The sequence below is a fragment of the Zonotrichia albicollis genome, chromosome 15 (assembly GCF_047830755.1).
Source record: "Zonotrichia albicollis isolate bZonAlb1 chromosome 15, bZonAlb1.hap1, whole genome shotgun sequence".
NCBI lineage: Eukaryota > Metazoa > Chordata > Aves > Passeriformes > Passerellidae > Zonotrichia > Zonotrichia albicollis.
The window spans coordinates 17306109-17322740 of NC_133833.1; the positions used below are offsets into that span (position 1 = coordinate 17306109).

The 16632-nt window shown below is 52.6% G+C and overlaps 1 protein-coding gene across 3 annotated transcripts in view; it reads left to right on the top strand.

The window, feature by feature from the left end:
- Positions 1 to 16632, top strand: part of SIL1 (SIL1 nucleotide exchange factor) — a 411179-nt gene that overhangs the window by 266858 nt on the left and 127689 nt on the right. The window lies entirely within an intron of this gene.

Sequence of the window (16632 nt, forward strand, 5' to 3'; positions counted from 1 at the left end):
TTTTCTTTTTATTGGGCTGCATTTGAATTAGTAAAATGCCTGATGATGGGGGAGTTGGCTCCATAAATGAGTAGTTCAAAAAGTTGAATACATAAAAGGCCTTGGCCAGTCTGTCAATGGAAGATAGTATCTGGATTACCCCTCTCAGTTGCTCAAGGATCCTTTGGATTGATCAGTGGGCCCTCTCGGCTATGGACTGTCCTGTGGAGGAGTGTAATATGCCTGTGATGTGTTTTATACACCAGTGGTCAGAAACTTGTTGGAATCAGTGAAAGGTGTAAGCAAGAGCATTATCAGTTTTAATTTCCTGTGTAATTGCTAAGGTGGAAAAACCTAAAAAGAAATGTTTATAGCATCTTCTGATTTTTCACCAGCATGGGCAGAGATAAAAATCACACTGGAAAAGGCATCGATTGTGACATGGATGTACTTTAGTCTGCCGAAAGGGGCTTAGTGTGTGATGTCTGATTGCCAGATGTGGAGACTCTCTAGTCCTCTTGGATTGCCTCAAGCTCTGACAGAAGCAAGGGCACGTTCCTGACCATTGAGGCAGGTGGTTACAAGGGATCTTGCTGGGTGTCGGGTGTTTTTGAACATCCTGAGCAGCGCAGGAATGTTTTGGTGGTAGAATTGGTGGCTGATCCTAGCCTATGTAAAAACGATCTAAGGCATATTGCAGTGTTTCAGATGTTTGAAGTAGGCAATTGAGGGGCTCTTGTGTGAGAAGTAAGTATATATTCACAAGGTCTGTTCCTGCAAGGGAGCACAGATGCTCTCTGGCTTTTCTGATTAGTTGTGCAATAACTTTCTGTTGGGTTTTTATAATTTTAGTAGGTTGGTGTGCTCTGAAAATGCATTCAATTTCTATGAGGGCATCTGAGATAGTTGAGTCCCCCTGAAAGAATAATGCATGGAATATTGGACTTACACCCAGGATTGCAAGGGAGAAAGGAAAAGTAATGTGGTAACTGTGTGCCTGTTTAGTTTGAATCACCCAGGATACCTTTTGTACAGCTGCTTCAGCCTCCAGTGTCAGTGATTGCAGGGAAAAGAGTCCTTCTCTGCCTTTAAGGAGCAGCAGGAACAGTGGTGTGAGATCTGTGGTGATTCCCAGCAGTGAATGTACCCAACTGATGCTTCCACACAGCATTTGGGGTTCTGGCAGAGTCTTTGGGTTGTCCTTGATGTGCAGTGTTTGGGATGTGATGGTTCTCTCTGTAGTTTTTAGGCTGAGACACTTCCAAGGGGCTGTCCTTTGAACTTTATCTGCTACAATGTTAAAACCTTTCTCCTTTGCCGCAGTGATGACATCTTGTACTGCAACATCCAAAATGATTTGAGCTCCTGCACAAACGACTGTGCCATCCATGTAATGAAAAATGATTGCATTAGGATTTTCATTTAATGGTCCATATAACAAAAAACAATTAGCATTAGGGCGAGCGAATTTGGACTTCAAGCCACTGACTAATATTTGGGCTACTCTTCATTATTTGAGGCAATACAGTCCACTGGTACCTCTGTAAAGGTGCTTGTCGATTTAGTGATGGAAAAGGCAAACCAAGGGCGTGTCATTTGGATGCATGGGGGCATCAAAAAAGTAGTCAATAAGATCTATATCAACCATCTGACAATAACAGTGTAATCATAGGTACAATTGGACTAAACCTCCCTGAACTAGCGTTCCTTCACATCTCAACCCATGCAATCTTCAAAGCAATGCTCTTCCTATGCTCAGGCTCCATCAATCACAGCCAAAATGGCGAACAAGATATCCGAAAAATAGGAGGAGTCCAAAAGATGCACCCGCAACTACGGCACGCCGCCCCGTCAGAAATCTGAGGTATCATGGAGGCTGAGGGCAGGCTGGACTGGAGGGCACCCATGTCATCAATAACCTCGTTGATTTTCCTGAGGTCCTGCAGGAGCCCCCTCTTGTCTTTGCCAGGCTTTCATATGATAATGACAGGCACATTGCAGGGGCTGGTAGATGGTACAATGTGGCCCACAGACAGCTGCTGCTGCACGAGGGACTGCAGGGCCTTTAACTTTCTGCCTGGGAGGGGCCACTGATCCACCCATATGGGGTCGTTGGTCTTCCAGTTTGACTGTAGTGTGGCGCGCTGCTCTGTGGCCCTGTCTAGAAATCTTGAGTTGTTGATAGGATCTCAGGCCTTGTCCCCCATTGGGACAAGAGGTCTCTTCCTCAAATTGTTATTGGTGTCCGGGTGACAAAAGATCTTACTGTAGCAACTGTGCCCTCAGGACCTTCCATGCAGATGTTACTGTGATTCCAGAAGCTGGTAGTGGCTCCCCTGGTAGGTAATAATTACCCCAGCAGCTGGAACCAGGGGCCATTCTTTTAGGCAATCAGAGCAGGAAATTATGGAGACATCAGCTCTTGTATCTTATAGTCCAGAAAGACATCACTTTCTCCCTTTACATGACAAAGCACACTTTGGAATGGGTCTGTTTCTGCCTGTTGTCTGTGCCCACAACACCATTGGATCAACTGGTGTGGTGATCATGTGCAGCAGGAGGATGGCTCTGGCTATAACTGTTCCTTTTGGAATGAAAAGGGGAGAGTCTAAGTATAGAGCCTGGACAGTTATCTCCTGCAAAGACGTCAAGGCAAGTACATCAGGAAGTAGAGTGAGTGTCTCCATCCCTTCCCTGGTGTTGGTTAAAATCAAAATGTCTCTGGGCCGTCCTTCAGGCCTGTATTTGCCTGTTGGAATATGGTGAACATAAATATCATGTATTGGAATTGAAAAGGCCCCTACCAGCTGCCTTTGGGTTCCAGGGCAGAGCTGTCTTCTGTCGAGTTTTCTGCAGCGATCGAGCTGTCCTTATGCATCAGAGAAGGTCACTGTGCTGGTTCTCCACAATGTTGGGGAGAGTGGGGCGGAACGGCCTCGCATTTGGTGTCATTGCACGGGGCCTTTCCGTGTCTGTGTGGGGTTTCCTGCAGGCCACCGGTTTTGGTGACGTTGGAAAGCGTGTGGACGAGGGGGGCAGTGAGGACAGTGGCTGTGACAACGAGAAGGTCCCTGGTAATAGCCTTTATTTTTAAAATTCTGTTGAAAATGCCCCATCTCCCTACACTGAAAGCCAGGTCCTTTTTCATGTGTATGTCAGGGAATAACTTGGGAGGCTACTAGCACCTCTACTACACCCTGACTGGTAGCCTTAGCTAGGCTGGCATCACAGTGTAAGGATGCCCTAAGTGTGCATGCCTCGACCATTTGTGCAATGGTTGGCTTTGAGTTAAGGGGTAGTGAAGGAAAAATGTCTGTATGGTTGTTGTTAGCATTTGTTTCAGCAAGTTTAGTAAGAAGTACCTTCCTGGCTTTTGGATGTTCAACTTGCTTCTCTATTGCTTGTGTAAGGTGGTCAATAAATTTTAGAAAGGATTGCCCAGGTCCTTGCAGAATGTCTATGAAATCTAGAGTAGGTGTTGTTCCATTGGGTGTCTGCTTGAGAACTGTCTTTGCAGCACTTTTATCTCTTCTAACAGAGCTCAGGAAGGTCTATTGAATGAGGTTTAGTGAAATCTTCCTCCCTAGATGGACTAGTGTTAGGTGTGCCCACCTGTCTTGCCTAGTATAGTCTTTTAATAATTATTTTATTATTTTTTCCCCATTCCTTCCCACAGAATAATTTCAGTGGGAGAAAGTAGGATGTGCATAAAATGGAGCAGATCATGAGGCACCATAACATGAGCAGTGAAGGTGGCATTTAACAAATTATTAAAATATGGTGACCCCTCCCATGGTGTTTCGCTGCTTTACAAAGGCCTTTCATCTTCCCGTGTGTGACAGTTTCCCATCAGGGGTTAGCCACACTCTGGTACTGCACCGGTGCTCCTTGTATTTTAGCTACCAATTCCCAGTTCCCCTCTTCCACCGCCAGCTTCCGCATCCTTTGCCAAGTATCCTCAGGCTCATGCTGAAGGTCGGATGAACCTTCCCTCTCCTCTCCAGAAGAGGGAACTTGGTCTTTGGCAGAGGAGCGGGGCCTTGGGGTGACTGGCCAGGCCCGGTGTTGTGGGCCTTTGGTAGCCAAGATGGCGGCCTTCCGGTTACCGCCCCTCACACTTCCAGCTCTGACAGTGTGGGATCCGCAAGGGGCTGAGTTGGAGGGGGTAGGGCAGCGGGAGTAGGCAAGGAAGCGCTGGATCCCAATGCAGAGGTGGTACCTGATGCAGGGGTAGGACCCAAGACGGGGAAGACCCGATGAGAGAGCTGGGGGTGAGAGGGAGTTTGACATTGACAACCTCCTGCAGAGGATGGACTCCATTTTGTGGGCTATCTGAGAGGGATCCAGTGAGGAGAGGTACTGGAGAATGGGTTAGGGTAGAATCCAAGCCTGTGTGACCTGGGCAGGGGGTAGAGAAGAAGGGAAGATGTCAGACAGCAGGTGACTTGTCTGTGCTTTAAAGCAGTTCCTGTCTCTCACCCTTATCTTGCTATCAGTGGGTTCAGGAATGCCGAGGGCAGAACTCAAAATATGATTTGAGTATTAGAACATTGAACCCTTGAGAAAACTGTATAAATCATGTGAAAAATAAGGTAAAATTATACGACTCTTATCCCTCCCTGAGTTTTCAAAAGCTAGAGTCTTTCCCTAACTCAGTACCAAAATGCTACATGACGAATTGAATCAACAGAAATATCTGGGAACTCCTTTAAAAGCCAATGAACAAATGACTTCCAACTTCCCTTAATACAAGTCTTCCCCCATGAAAGGCGAACCTCACTAAGTGGAACATATATATCCCTCACAACTTTGGATAATTTGTTACCCAGAGCTAGCCCTGATGTAAAGGGTGGCCCACCTACAGGACTAAAATATCTCCCAAGGATCCTACACTGCAGGCAGCCGTCCCCCAACTCACTGGTCTGGTGGCTCTGGATGCAGGTGTTTCAATTACCCCCTGGGCTTTACCAGCTGAGCCAGCCCTCATCCCTCATGCTGGTGCAGGGTGCTACCACTGCCTTCAGCAAGCCCTGATAAAACTGAAAAAACATTGCATTTTGACGGCTGCCTCACTTTAATTTGTCATTTTTGTCGTGAGGTGTTATAGTTCCAGTAAGAGGCCCCTGGGCCTGAAAAAACCCTGTGTCCTCCTGAGATATCATTGCTAGTGAGGAGCTCAGCAGCGCTGAAAGCAGGGGCCTGTCCTTTGTGATGCCTTTGGGATGCCGGTGGAAGTGCCCAGAGTGCACATTGAGAGGCACCTTCATGGCTTCTCATGCCACGACACCAAAAATAAATCTGCAAAGTGCCTTCCTTGAATGACATTTAGTCCTTTGAAATATCTGCAGGAAGTGGCCTGAAACTGCTTTGTGAGCCTGCTCCTTGGGATCAGCTGTGAGGGGCAGAGGGCAGGCCTGAGCTCGGTGCTGTGTCCCACTGGGAGCAGCCCCACAGGCTCACGTGCAGAGCAGGCACTGCCAGAGGCCCTGGAGATCTCAGCTGCCCTTCAGCCACCTTTGTTAAGGTGCTGTAAACATCAGCTGGTGCTGACTTTTCCCTTGGACCCCTTGGTTTTGTCACTCTGGGGAATTTCTTTCCTGAAGCCCGTGGGATTTCCCCCTGGCAGCTGTGATGGGGGTGCTGGGGGAGTGTGGGGCTTTGGCGGCAGCTGGCCGGGCAGGGGCTGAGCTCGGGGCCCTGTTGGGCCCATGGCCCCCAGCAGCAGCAGCAGCAGCAGCAGCAGCCGCAGGGCCCAAAGCCCCGTGCCCCCTGCCCAGCACAGGCTGCCCTGTCCCTGCAGCTGTCACCCGAGTGGGGCCCAGGGGCCAGTGGCCGCTGCCAGCAGCAGGAGTGCGGGCAGGGTGAGGATGCCCTGGCTTGGCTATTGTCTCTGGAAAAATGCGGGCTCAGGGCAGTGCAGAGCAGGCTGGGAAGCAGAGCCCAGGGCCTTTGGAGGCTGCAAGGCTTAAAGATCAGCCCCTGCAGCAGCCCAGATGCAGGTGGCCCAGTTGCCAAGGCTGTGGTGGCCTTGAGAGCGTGCAGGTGGATTTTGGATGGCTGTGGCCTGCTGGAGGCTCTGGGCCCAGGAGTGCCTGTAGCTGCAGCGGGAAGGGTGGCTGAAGGTTTGCTGCCTGCTTTGGTGGCATGGCTGCAGGGGCCAGTGCTGTGAGAGCCCCCTGGGTGAGAGCTGGTGAGAGAGAGCTGAGCTCTTGGGGACAGCGCTGTGCCCCAGGCCAGGAAGAGCAGCAGTGCCCAGTGCCAGGAGTGGTGTCAGTGGGAGCCCCTGTGCACAGGGACCCCCAGCCCCAGGGTGGCCGTGCCAGCACCCTCAGGGACCTCCAGCCCCGGGAACGCGGAACAAGTGGAACCCACAAGTGTGCAAAGGCTGCCTGTGCCCAAAGGAATGGCCAAGAGAAGTCAGGTTTTTAAAAGAAACAGGATTTATTTGCCGATAATCGGCAAATCTAGGATTTACAGAACATGTGTCATTATAACAATTGTTATAACTACAACAACAACAATGTACAGAACGTATTTACATGGGGTCCGATGGGCTAAGAGTCTTCAAAACGTATTTACAGGGAACTTCAAACGTAGTGAACGTATTTACAAAAATCTTCTAAACTTTCAAATGTATTTACAGGAATCTTCAAAACTGTCAAACGTATTTACAAAGTCGTGGCATCTGTGCCAACATGTGCGTGTGCCCTGGAAGAAAGGAAGCAGCAGAGCTGGACTCAGCCGGCAGCACTGGGCCCAGCAGGGCTGGGAGCTGGGCCCCAGGGCCTGGGCCGGGGCTGGCAGGGCTGGCGTGGCCCCAGGCAAGCGCAGGGCAGGCCGGGGCTGGTGCTTGTGGCAGCACAAGCCAGGCCCCCTGCGGGCACCGTGTCCCTGAGCGGGGCCATCCAGCCCAGCCCCAGCCTGGCGTCAGGGGACCCAGTGTGTGTGTGGGCAGGGCGTGGCAAGCATCTGCCTGTCTTACCCGTGGGGCTCCAGATTCACCCAAGGACCATGGGCTCCTCCTCATCCTCCACATCAACTTCCATCTCCTCGGTCTTATCTTCCTCATCCACCTCCATGTCTTCGATGGTGTCCTCCTCGTCTACTTCCATGTCCTCAACAGGGGAGGACATGGAAGCAGAGGAAGAGTCCACCTCCATCATCTCTTCCTCCTCCAGGCCCTGGTCCACTTCCATCTCCTCCACGGTGTCTCTGGCAGCCTGCAAGGGGCAGCACAATCTCCCAGTGGGCTTCCTGTCCCACCCCATCCATTCCCACATGGCTGCAGCCTGCCCAAGCCGGGTGCCCCCTGCCTGGCATGGCACTGTACCTCCACGGGCACAGCAGAGCACATCCTGCTGGGATTGGCGCTCCACAGCAGGTGGCAGAAATAGCCCAGGCAGCAGCAGCAGCTCAGCGCTGAGGGTCAGAGCGCAGGGTGAGCAGCAACTGACCCTTGGCAGGCGGTGAAGTGTCTGCTGTGCTCGTTTCCAGGTGCTGGACGTTCCACCTGGAACCCTGTGGGAGCTGTGATGTCACTGAAGTTTCAGGGCCGCTGCTCAGTGGGAGATGGGGATGGCAGAATGATCAAATCCTTGAATGGTTTGGCTTGGAAGGGACCCTAAAGATGATGTGGTTCCAAGCTGAGCAAGCTCCCAGCACAGCCGGTTGCTGCGGCCCCTGTCCCACCTGGCCTTGGATGTTACTGGGGTTTGGGCATCCACAGCATTTCTGCACGGGCCCCTGTGTCAGGGACAGGCACCCTGAGAGTAAAGGACTTCTTCCCATCATCTAATCTCTTCCAACTCTTGCAGTTTTATCCCACTCTCCCTTGTCCTGTCACTACAGTTCTTGACCAAGAGGGCTCTCCCACTTGCCTGTGGGTCAGGGTGTTACTGCTGGGTCACACGTGTGGCCTAACCTGCAGACAGGAGAGAGAGAAGCCAAGTTCCCAGTAAGAGAAAATGGGGAAAGTGACCCGAGAGATGAGAGAAGACGGAAAATGTCGAGACATGCAAGGCATTGGTTTGGGTGGGCTGTGGGATTCATGCCCTTTATTAGAGGCCAGGCTCTCTGGTGCACTCAATTCCTGCCTCTTCCTGCGACTTCATTGCTGGGTGAGGAGCTCAGCAGTGCTGAAAGCAGAGGCCTGTCCTTTGTGTTCCCTTTGGGGTGGCAGTGGAAGTGCCCAGAGTGCACTTTCAGAGCACTTCATGACTTCTCATGCCACGACATCAAAACAGCTTCCACACAGCATGTGGAGTTCTGGCAGAGTCTTTGGGTTTTCCTTGATGTGCAGTGTTTGGGGTGTGATGGTTCTCTCTGTGCTTTTTAGGCCGAGATACTTCCATAGGGCGCTCTCTTTGGACTTTATCTGCTGCAATCTCAAAACCTTTCTCCTGTACCACAGTGATGACATCTTGTAGTGCAACATCCAAAATGATTTGAGCTTCTGCTCAAACTAATGTAGCCTTAGCTAGGCTGGCATCATGGTGTAAGGATACCCTAATGGTAGATGCCTCAGCCATTTGTGCAATGGTAGGTTTTGGGGAAAGTGACATGAGGGATGAGAGAAAGAGGAAAAAGTAGAGACATGCAGGTCATTGGGTTGGATGGCCTATAGAATTCATGCCATTTATTGGAGTCCAGAATCTCTGACGCACATAATTCCTGCCTCTTCCTGAGACTTCATTGCTGGGTGAGGAGCTCAGCAGTGCTGAAAGCAAAGGGCTGTCCTTTGTGTTCCCATTGGGATGGCAGTGGAAGTGCCTAGAGTGCACATTGAGAGGCACCTTCGTGGCTTCTCATGCCACGACACCAAAGCTAAATGTGCAAGTTGGCTTTTTGAATTACATTTAGTCTATTGAAATACCTGCAGGCAGTGGTCTGAAACTGCTTTGTGAGCCTGCTCCTTGGGATCATCTGTGAGGGGCAGAGGGCAGGCCTGAGCTCGGTGCTGTGTCCCACTGGGAGCAGCCCCACAGGCTCACGTGCAGAGCAGGCACTGCCAGAGGCCCTGGAGATCTCAGCTGCCCTTCAGCCACCTTTGTTAAGGTGCTGTAAACATCAGCTGGTGCTGACTTTTCCCTTGGACCCCTTGGTTTTGTCACTCTGGGGAATTTCTTTCCTGAAGCCCGTGGGATTTCCCCCTGGCAGCTGTGATGGGGGTGCTGGGGGAGTGTGGGGCTTTGGCGGCAGCTGGCCGGGCAGGGGCTGAGCTCGGGGCCCTGTTGGGCCCATGGCCCCCAGCAGCAGCAGCAGCAGCAGCAGAAGCAGCAGCAGCAGCCGCAGGGCCCAAAGCCCCGTGCCCCCTGCCCAGCACAGCTGCCCTGTCCCTGCAGCTGTCACCCGAGTGGGGCCCAGGGCCCAGTGGCCGCTGCCAGCAGCAGGAGTGCGGGCAGGGTGAGGATGCCCTGGCTTGGCTTTTGTCTTTGGAACAATGCGGGCTCAGGGCAGTGCAGAGCAGGCTGGGAAGCAGAGCCCAGGGCCTTTGGAGGCTGCAAGGCTTAAAGATCAGCCCCTGCAGCAGCCCAGATGCAGGTGGCCCAGTTGCCAAGGCTGTGGTGGCCTTGAGAGCGTGCAGGTGGATTTTGGATGGCTGTGGCCTGCTGGCGGCTCTGGGCCCAGGAGTGCCTGTGGCTGCAGCAGGAAGGGTGGCTGAAGGTTTGCTGCCTGCTTTGGTGGCGTGGCTGCAGGGGCCAGTGGTGTGAGAGCCCCCTGTGTGAGAGCTGGTGAGAGAGAGCTGAGCTCTTAGGGACAGCGCTGTGCCCCAGGCCAGGAAGAGCAGCAGTGCCCAGTGCCTGGAGTGGTGTCAGTGGGAGCCCCTGTGCACAGGGACCCCCAGCCCCGGGATGGCCGTGCCAGCACCCCCAGGGACCTCCAGCCCAGGGAACGTGGAACAAGTGGAACCCACAAGTGTGCAAAGGCTGCCGTGTCCAAAGGAATGGCCAAGAGAAGTCGGGGTTTAAAAAGTAACGGTATTTATTTGCCGAAGATTGGCAAATCTAATATTTACACAACATATTTCGTTATAACAATCGTTACAACAATAACACGAACAATGTTCAGAAGATATTTACATGGGATCTGATGGGCTAACAATCTTCAAAACGTATTTACAAAAAACCTCCAACATAGAGAACATATTTACAAGGAACTTCTATACTTCGAACGTATTTACAGAAATCATCAAATCTTTCAAACGTATTTATATAGGAGTGGCATCTGTGCCATCATGTGCGTGTGCCCTGGAAGAAAGGAAGCAGCAGAGCTGGACTCAGGCGGCAGCACTGGGCCCAGCAGGGCTGGGAGCTGGGCCCCAGGGCCTGGGCCGGGGCTGGCAGGGCTGGCGTGGCCCCAGGCAAGCGCAGGGCAGGCCGGGGCTGGTGCTTGTGGCAGCACAATCCAGGCCCCCTGCGGGCACCGTGTCTCTGAGCGGGGCCATCCAGCCCAGCCCCAGCCTGGCGTCAGGGGACCCAGTGTGTGTGTGGGCAGGGCGTGGCAAGCATCTGCCTGTCTTACCTGTGGGGCTCCAGATTCACCCAAGGACCATGGGCTCCTCCTCATCCTCCACGTCAACTTCCATGTCTTCGATGTCGTCCTCCACGTCCACCTCCATCTCCTCGATGGTGTCCTCCTCGTCTACTTCCATGTCCTCAACAGGGGAGGACATGGAAGTAGAGGAGGAGTCCACCTCCATCATCTCGTCCTCATCCAGCCCCTGGTCCACTTCCATGTCCTCCACGGTGTCTCTGTCAGCCTGCAAGGGGCAGCACAATCTCCCAGTGGGCTTCCTGTCCCACCCCATCCATTCCCACATGGCTGCAGCCTGCCCAAGCCGGGTGCCCCCTGCCTGGCATGGCACTGTACCTCCACGGGCACAGCAGAGCACATCCTGCTGGGATTGGCGCTCCACAGCAGGTGGCAGAAATAGCCCAGGCAGCAGCAGCAGCTCAGCGCTGAGGGTCAGAGCGCAGGGTGAGCACCAACTGACCCTTGGCAGGCGGTGAAGTGTCTGCTGTGCTCGTTTCCAGGTCCTGGACATTCCACCTGGAACCCTGTGGGAGCTGTGATGTCACTGAAGTTTCAGGGCCCCTGCGCAGAGGGAGATGGAGAAGGCAGAATGATCAAATCCTTGAATGGTTTGGCTTGGAAGGGACCCTAAAGATGATGTGGTTCCAAGCTGAGCAAGGTCCCAGCAGAGCAGGTTGCTGCGGCCCCTGTCCCACCTGGCCTTGGATGTTGCTGGGGATGGGGCATCCACAGCATTTCTGCACTGGGCCCTGTGTCAGGGACAGGCACCCTGAGAGTAAAGGACTTCTTCCCATCATCAAATCTCTTCCAACTCTTGCAGTTTTGTCCCACTCTCCCTTGTCCTGTCACTACAGTTCTTGACCAAGAGGGCTCTCCCACTTCCCTGTGGCTCAGGGTGTTACTGCTGGGTCACACGTATGGCCTAACCTGCAGACAGGAGAGACAGAAGCCAAGTTCCCAGTAAGAGAAAATGGGGAAAGTGACACGAGATATGAGAGAAGACGGAAAATGTAGAGACATGCAAGGTATTGGTTTGGGTGGGCTGTGGGATTCATGCCCTTTATTAGAGGCCAGGCTCTCTGGTGCACTCAATTCCTGCCTCTTCCTGCGACTTCATTGCTGGGTGAGGAGCTCAGCAGTGCTGAAAGCAGAGGCCTGTCCTTTGTGTTCCCTTTGGGGTGGCAGTGGAAGTGCCCAGAGTGCACTTTCAGAGCACTTCATGACTTCTCATGCCATGACATCAAAACAGCTTCCACACAGCATGTGGAGCTCTGGCAGAGTCTTTGGGTTTTCCTTGATGTGCAGTGTTTGGGGTGTGGTGGTTCTCTCTGTGCTTTTTAGGCCGAGCTACTTCCATAGGGCGCTCTCTTTGGACTTTATCTGCTGCAATCTCAAAACCTTTCTCCTGTACCAGAGTGATGACATCTTGTAGTGCAACATCCAAAATGATTTGAGCTTCTGCTCAAACTAATGTAGCCTTAGCTAGGCTGGCATCATGGTGTAAGGATACCCTAATGGTAGATGCCTCAGCCATTTGTGCAATGGTAGGTTTTGGGGAAAGTGACATGAGGGATGAGAGAATGAGGAAAATGTAGAGACATGCACGTCATTGGGTTGGATGGCCTGTCGAATTCATGCCATTTATTGGAGTCCAGAATCTCTGGTGCACATAATTCCTGCCTCTTCCTGAGATTTCATTGCTGGGTGAGGAGCTCAGCAGTGCTGAAAGCAGAGGCCTGTCCTTTGTGTTCCCGTTGGGATGGCAGTGGAAGTGCCCAGAGTGCACACTGATAGGCACCTTCAGGGCTCCTCATGCCACGACACCAAAGCTAAATGTGCAAGTTGGCTTTTTGAATTACATTTAGTCTATTGAAATACCTGCAGGCAGTGGTCTGAAACTGCTTTGTGAGCCTACTCCTTGGGATCAGCTGTGAGGGGCAGAGGGCAGGCCTGACCTCGGTGCTGTGTCCCACTGGGAGCAGCCCCACAGGCTCACGTGCAGAGCAGGCACTGCCAGAGGCCCTGGAGATCTCAGTTGCCCTTCAGCCACCTTTGTTAAGGTGCTGTAAACATCAGCTGGTGCTGACTTTTCCCTTGGACCCCTTGGTTTCGTCACTATGGGGAATTTCTTTCCTGAAGCCCGTGGGATTTCCCCCTGACAGCTGTGATGGGGATGCTGGGGGAGTGTGGGGCTTTGGGGGCACTGGCCGGGCAGGGGCTGAGCTCGGGGCCCTGTTGGGCCCATGGCCCCCAGCAGCAGCAGCTGCAGCCGCAGGGCCCAAAGCCCCGTGCCCCCTGCCCAGCACAGGCTGCCCTGTCCCTGCAGCTGTCACCCGAGTGGGGCCCAGGGGCCAGTGGCCGCTGCCAGCAGCAGGAGTGCGGGCAGGGTGAGGATGCCCTGGCCTGGCTTTTGTCTCTGGTACCTTGCGGGCTCAGGGCAGTGCAGAGCAGGCTGGGAAGCAGAGCCCAGGGCCTTTGGAGGCTGCAAGGCTTAAAGATCAGCCCCTGCAGCAGCCCAGATGCAGGTGGCCCAGTTGCCAAGGCTGTGGTGGCCTTGAGATTGGGCAGGTGGATTTTGGATGGCTGTGGCCTGCTGGCGGCTCTGGGCCCAGGAGTGCCTGTGGCTGCAGCAGGAAGGGTGGCTGAAGGTTTGCTGCCTGCTTTGGTTGCATGAATGCAGGGGCCAGTGGTGTGAGAGCCCCCTGGGTGAGAGCTGGTGAGAGAGAGCTGCGCTCTTGGGGACAGCGCTGTGCCCCAGGCCAGGAAGAGCAGCAGTGCCCAGTGCCAGGAGTGGTGTCAGTGGGAGCCCCTGTGCACAGGGACCCCCAGCCCCGTGGTGGCCGTGCCAGCACCTCCAGGGACCTCCAGCCCCGGGAACGTGGAACAAGTGGAACCCACAAGTGTGCAAAGGCTGCCGTGTCCAAAGGAATGGCCAAGAGAAGTCAGGTTTTAAAACGAAACAGGATTTATTTGCCGATAATCGACAAATCTAGGATTTACAGAATATGTGTCATTATAAAAATTGTTATAACAACAACAGCAACGATGTACAGAACGTATTTACATAGGGTCCGATGGGCTAACAATCTTCAAAACGTATTTACAGAGAACTTGAAACGGAGTGAACGTATTTACAGAAATCTTCTAAACTTTCAAACGTATTTACAGGAATCTTCAAAACTTTCAAACATATTTACAGAAATCTTCGAAACTTTCAAACGTATTTACAAAGACGTGGCATCTTTGCCAACATGTGCGTGTGCCCTGGAAGAAAGGAAGCAGCAGAGCTGGACTCAGGCGGCAGCACTGGGCCCAGCAGGGCTGGGAGCTGGGCTCCAGGGGCTGGGCCGGGGCTGGCAGGGCTGGCGTGGCCCCAGGCAAGCGCAGGGCAGGCCAGGGCTGGTGCTTGTGGCAGCACAATCCAGGCCCCCTGCGGGCACCGTGTCCCTGAGCGGGGCCATCCAGCCCAGCCCCAGCCTGGCGTCAGGGGACCCAGTGTGTGTGTGGGCAGGGCGTGGCAAGCATCTGCCTGTCTTACCTGTGGGGCTCCAGCTTCACCCAAGGACCATGGGCTCCTCCTCATCCTCCACGTCAACTTCCATGTCTTCAATGTCGTCTTCCACGTCCACCTCCATCTCCTCGATGGTGTCCTCCTCGTCTACTTCCATGTCCTCAACAGGGGAGGACATGGAAGTAGAGGAGGAGTCCACCTCCATCATCTCGTCCTCCTCCAGCCCCTGGTCCACTTCCATGTCCTCCACGGTGTCTCTGTCAGCCTGCAAGGGGCAGCACAATCTCCCAGTGGGCTTCCTGTCCCACCCCATCCATTCCCACATGGCTGCAGCCTGCCCAAGCCGGGTGCCCCCTGCCTGGCATGGCACTGTACCTCCACGGGCACAGCAGAGCACATCCTGCTGGGATTGGCGCTCCACAGCAGGTGGCAAGAATAGCCCAGGCAGCAGCAGCAGCTCAGCGCTGAGGGTCAGAGCGCAGGGTGAGCAGCAACTGACCCTTGGCAGGCGGTGAAGTGTCTGCTGTGCTGGTTTCCAGGTGCTGGACGTTCCACCTGGAACCCTGTGGGAACTATGATGTCACTGAAGTTTCAGGGCCGCTGCTCAGTGGGAGATGGGGATGGCAGAATGATCAAATCCTTGAATGGTTTTCCTTGGAAGGGACCCTGAAGATGATGTGGTTCCAAGCTGAGCAAGCTCCCAGCACAGCAGGTTGCTGCGGCCCCTGTCCCAGCTGGCCTTGGATGTTGCTGGGGATGGGGCATCCACAGCATTTCTGCACTGGCCCCTGTGTCAGGGACAGGCACCCTGAGAGTAAAGGACTTCTTCCCATCATCAAATCTCTTTCAACTCTTGCAGTTTTATCCCATTCTCCTTTGTCCTGTCACTACAGTTCCTGAGAAAATGTCCTCTCCCACTGCCTTGTGGGTCAGGCTCTTCCTGCAGCGTCTCACGTGTGGCTGGACCTGCAGAAAGGAGAGAGAGAAGCCTCATTCCCCATCAGAAATAATGGGGAAAGTGGCATGAGAACTGAGGGGAGGGAAGAATTTGAGAGATGGAAGTCTTTGCTTTGGGTGGGTTATGGGATTCATGCCCTTTCTTAGAGGCCAGGTTCCCTGGTGCACTGAGTTCCAGTGTTGCAGCCTGTCCACAGGAACCTCTGTGAGGGTCCTGCCCTCACAGATCTGGGAGCACGCTTCTTAAACTGCTGGTGAACGAGGCGATTGAGGGATCTTTGTGTGGAATTCCAAACACTGTGGATTGCACTGACGAGGATCTAGGAATGGAGACAAAATTGGGGTGGGCACACAATATGAGGGTGAACAACATAGGGGTATTACAGTAAGCCAGGAACAAAACTTTCCTTGGCAAGTACATATAAGGAAAATACAGCAGTTGAACTGGGTGATGCCAGCAAAACGGGCTGCATCACCATGAGCCTGCAAATGCCCATGGGCGAGACCGTTGCTTTCAGAGCCGTGTCTCGCTTTTACCTCGGTCACTTTGCCCTGGGGTATTACAGTTCCTATGGTAGGCCCCTGGGCCCTCACATCTCCCCCCTTTTTGTTGTCTATTAAGAAGGCTTCTGCCATAGAGTTTTGCAGACATTTAGCAAAAAAGGATCAAATAACTATCACAATGAATACAAAAAACAAAGCCCACACAACAGTCTTAACTTAAGATGAAAACCAGCCTTTCATACCCCAGTGTTTGAAAAGTCCAGTGAACCAGTCATTGTTGCCTTCCATCTGGATCCTGTTTCCTTCATCTTTTAGCAGCTGGATGCCCTGGTATACTGACTCCCTATGTGACAGCAGGTAGAAAAAGCACCTGCCTTCAAGTGCCTGACAGCCATGGACAAGAAATTGTGGCTTGTCTGTGGAAGCAACCAGTTGAAAGCATGTGGCTCAGTGAGGAGCATCCAGATTCCTGTTCAGCCGCAGCCAATGGCAGTATGCTCTGACTTTAGCTGATGTAGTATCTGGAGGCTTGGGTGGCCTAAAAGTAAACAGAAAAAGAGATTAGAAGATAAAACTTAAATTGTGGTCCCATCAAACTCTCTCTTCTGTAAGCCAAGGGTGTGAACACAGCTTATTAGAAGAATCATGTATCAATGCTAAAACATAATTTTTACAAATGTCAAGATATATATCCTGGTTAGTGGTGTCTGAGCTAGCTTGGTCTTGGTGTGTGTGTTCAACGCTGCTTAGGAGATCTTCTGTCATTCTTCTTGTTCTTTTCGAGGGTGCTGCTGTCCCTCTTAGGCTTCCATTCTGTTCTTCTGATGGTGGCTCTGGTGTTTGCCACACCGTTTCCAGAAAGAGTTTTTATGTGTTTTGCTGGGATCCATCTTAGCAATGTTGCTGTAAAGAAACAAAGGCATCTTCTCTTTCCCAAGTAATTAATGGGAAGGTGCCCATAAATTGTTTAGATTCAGTGTCTTTGATCAACACAGGTGGCTTTTCTTTTTATTGGGCTGCAGTTGAATTAGTAAAATATCTGATGATGGGGGGAGTTGGCTCCATAAATGAGTTGTTCAAAAAGCTGAATACATAAAAGGCCTTGGCCAGTCTGTCAATGGAAGATAATATCTGGATTACCCCTCTCA